This window comes from Oryctolagus cuniculus, chromosome 3 (genome assembly GCF_964237555.1).
Source record: "Oryctolagus cuniculus chromosome 3, mOryCun1.1, whole genome shotgun sequence".
Lineage (NCBI taxonomy): Eukaryota > Metazoa > Chordata > Mammalia > Lagomorpha > Leporidae > Oryctolagus > Oryctolagus cuniculus.
In genome coordinates, this window is record NC_091434.1 from 171,667,208 (window position 1) to 171,671,295 (window position 4,088).

Here is a 4,088-nt window from a genome sequence, read left to right on the forward strand (position 1 = left end):
CAACACAGGAGAGAGAAGAATCTAGAAGGAGACGTATGTGTTAGGGCTAACAAAGGATGGGCAGAGTGAGCGAGAGACACACAAGGAGGGGGCCCTAGGGGACCACGGATGAGGGAAGTGACACTGACCCCAGGTCCCAAACCTCAGAAACCACGAGAAATCATATATTTTTTCTTTTGTATGGAAACACTTCAGTTTTATTTATAGACAACTTAAAAAGTCACTGACATAAAGCAAGTGGGGTCTTGAAGGCACCATGTAGAGTCTGTGTTTTGATGCAGTAAATGTTACATGAAGATGTGTAGCATGATATGCTGAAAAAGAATACAGGATTTTAAACCTAAATATCAAAGACTTTTTTTCCTTATTTATGCTGTTTCTCTCTAAGCAAATTCATCTACAGCCTTGAATTTATTTTATTTTATTTTACCTAGAAACCTTTTATTTAAGGTACATAAACCATGCATTTCCTATATACAAGTTTAGAACACCGTGATTCTTCCTACCTCCCCTCTCTCCTGCCCGCACTCCCATTCTTCTTCCTCCTCCCTCTCCTAATCCCATTCTAATGATAAACAATATTTTAAGGCAACTTACAAGACCCCCAAATTAACACAAAGCCAATCTACAGCAAACAAACTGTTAGTATTTTAAAGGCAGATGGGATCAGCAACCATGCTGTATTGAACCACGCTGGAACCTGAGCCCAAAGGAAAAACCAGTACTGTTGATGCCGTCTTCATTGAAAACGTTGCCACTTTGTTCATCCTGAATGTTCTGGTATTCATTTGGATTTCTGAAAATATTACAGCAGAGCCATTTCTCTTAGTCGTGGCGTTGTCTGGAACCCCCTCAAATGTGGTGCTGGCGGCAAGTCCCAGCCCTGGCATGCAGTCCTGGCTGCCTCGCGGTTCGTCCCGCCCCAGAGCAGAGCGCAGCCACGGCAGAACTCTTCCAGCACCACAGGTGGATCCCTGGGCTGGCCCGCGATTCAGTGTGCTGCCCTTGTTCTCAAAGACAAGGCTTTGGGTTGTTTTTCCATTGTGAGCCCAGGAGCTGCAGAGCCCCTTCATTTCGGTGTCCCCAACACAGGTCTCTGAAGGTGCTGCCAGAGTTGGGGCTTGGTCTGTGACGAGGAGATGCCACCCTGATGTTGTGATGCACTTGCCAGCGCTCCTGATTCTAAATATCGTTAGCAGCACTTGATTGTACAGGATTCTCTTCATTTTCTTATCAAGTGAGTTTCTTTTCCATCATGCAGACCAATCTTTTTTCGGTTTTGTTTTGTTTTTATCACCAGGAATCGGATGAAACATGACCTGTGTCCTGACACGACACTCTGGGGCAGCCTGGGCACGTGCCGGAATTAGCAGTCCAGCAGATGTCTTGTATTTGTTGCCCCCTAGAGGAACGCCGAGGTGTTTCTGATGCCCAGCTCCCCCTAGGGAGCCTTTGAGAGCTGACAGCTTTGGGAGGCCCCAGATAGGTGCACACCCTTCTCTTTTTGGGGGCTGTCTCCATTGGAGTTCTCTCCTTTGGATCGAAGGCCAGATCCCCAGGTCACAGCTTCCCACCTCTGTTTTGGTTGCTCTCCTATCCCTGTGCTCCACAGTTGGTGAATGGCCCCTGTCTTCCTGGTCCACAGTTGGCGAGTGGTCCCTTGTCTTCCTGGTCCACAGTTGGCGAATGGTCCCTGGTCGTCTTGGCGGTGCCAGGCCATAGGAGTTTCTCTTTACTCATCTCACTCCAGGGACCTTCTCTTAGCTTCTGGTTTGGCTAGAAAGTAGATACGGGGAATAGAATGGTGTCCTACCATTGGCTTGAGGGTGGGTGAGCCATGGAATACGTTTTGCCCCTTTTCTTTCAATGACGACATCAACATCCGACTTTGCAGTACCGTTTGTTTCTGTTGGGACGAGTGCCTTAGCTGTGGGCAGATGTTGATGAAGCATGAGGTATAGACTGGCTGAAGACAGGAGTTAATTCTGCAAATAATTTTGGGAGTCCCACTAAGTGCCTGGCACTATTCCAAGCATAGACGGCATAGGATTGCTGAAGCATGCTTAGGGACACAGACAGCAGCAGGGTTTGTTGCAAGTGTTTGATTAGTCACAGAGTCTGGCACAAGACAAGGGTGTTCACTATTTCTTTGCTTCTCCCTCCCCTCCTCCTCCTCACCGTGAACTGTGCTAGGCTTGTGGGTACAAAAATGAAGAAGCTATCATTTCCTCCCCCTTAATTTCTTAATAACCTAGAAGGTGAAATAGACGTGTTACCTACAATTTTTGTGTGTATGAGCTAGAAGCTAGAAGGCCCCCATCTTGGTTCCTCCTCCCTCACAACACTGGGGTGCTGCTGCTTACAAGTTACCCGATAGGAATGAAGGCTCAGGAAGGTCACAGGACTTGTCTCTGGCATGCAGATAGTAGAAGCAAAACCAGATCCAAAGCAAGGGCAGTCTGACGCCGAGCTGAGTACCTCTGTCTTGAGAGGTGGGGCAGTGTTTGTCAAGTGAATACTCACTCATGGGATGCGGGAACAATGTCCAGAACAGGTAGAGGAGGGGACACAAGAGGGGCTTCCATGATTTTAAAAGAATTACCTGTATTCTTTCCTTCTGCAGTTGTACAAAGGAAAAGGGAGACGGCGAAGAGAGGGAACAGCAGAGGCTGTTTTCTGTGAATGAGTTCTGCAGAGAAAGAGGACACAGACTCGGTCAGAGATTCCAGACTCCGCAGAGCATTGACTTGCCAGATGATGGTTTCCAAATTGAAAGCTGAAAACCGGTTCCTTCTTTCCGGAGGATTTGGGTCTATTGTTCTTACTTTTACCGGATGCCTAAAGGATAATCACTTCTTTGTTCTTGTACCAGGGAACACATTTGGGTGAGTGACAGGGAAGGGGAGGAGGTGACAACAAAGAGGGGAGGCGGGGCTGCCGGTTTCTGTCCTTTCTTCAGAGTATTTGGTGGAAGCTTGACACCCTCGGGTTGTCAGGTTTGTCCAGAGCCTCATCAAATTCCTTAGAAAATTCTGAGTGACCTTTTTTTTTTCCTAAAAAGGAAAATTGCTTTTAAAGAAAAATAAAAATAATTATGTTCATTGGAGGAAAACAGGCAAACAGAAAAGTGTAGAAGAAAGTGAACACGATGTATTATTCCATCACCAGGAGATGTGCTCAGATCCACACTTGCCACATTGTACACACCGTGTCGTACTGGGAATGGGCACCTCTTGAGTGCACGCACAGTAAGTTTTCTTATTCTGGCAACACCCCAGCAGACGTCTTCAGAGCCAGGGTTGCGTTACCTGAGGAGTCTAAGCTGATGGAACAGCACCGTTCGCCTTTCCGGATGCCCTCTTGCCCTGCCTTTCTCTTTTTCCTTCCTTTATCTTTCTGTTGACGATAGCCAGAAGCAGTTCCTTTTGCCTACAACCTGAAGCAACTTAATGAATGCAGTATTATATTTATGGCTTGCAGGCTTTTCCCACTTTCTAATATGTAAAGAACATTTTCCCTAGTGAATAGATACAGGTGCATGTTTTGGTTGCACAGTATCCCCGTATGTGGTTGTACTACATTTATATAACTGGAAGGAAGTAATTGTCAGCACTCAACTCTGAAACCATTGCCTGGTGATTAAAAGCTCTTCTTTTTGTCTTTTATAGACATTCCTGCAGCAAATATTATTACATATGCATTTCTTTCTATTTATTATTACTTATGACAAATCTCTAGAAGTGAAATTAATAAATCAAGGGTTGTACAACTTAAAATATTATGTATGTTAACAATTGCTTTCAAGAAAATTTGTGCCAATTTATACTAGCAGTAATACAATGTGAACACTCAACCAAGGTGAAACAGTTACTTCCCTTTATTGCCAATCTAATGGGAGGTAAATAAAAATGACAATATGAAGCACATATTTTATTTTGTCTGTAAAATCCTCCTGAAGAAAATTAATGGAGGATGACTAGTTGAAAAGAAGGCAAGGCTCTGCTGCTTATTTGGGTCAGCATATAAACTAGGACATCTGTGTATGTGTACTTTTAGGTAGATAGGGGTTGATAAAGCAATAAAATATA

The 4,088-nt window shown here is 44.8% G+C and overlaps 1 long non-coding RNA gene across 1 annotated transcript; it reads left to right on the forward strand.

Moving 5' to 3' along the window:
* The first annotated feature begins 2,418 nt into the window (after positions 1-2,418).
* Positions 2,419-3,776, forward strand: LOC138849074 (uncharacterized). Its single transcript, XR_011387477.1, has 3 exons — positions 2,419-2,492; positions 2,624-2,885; positions 3,169-3,776. It is a non-coding gene; the product is annotated as an uncharacterized lncRNA (long non-coding RNA).
* Positions 3,777-4,088: the final 312 nt, after the last annotated feature.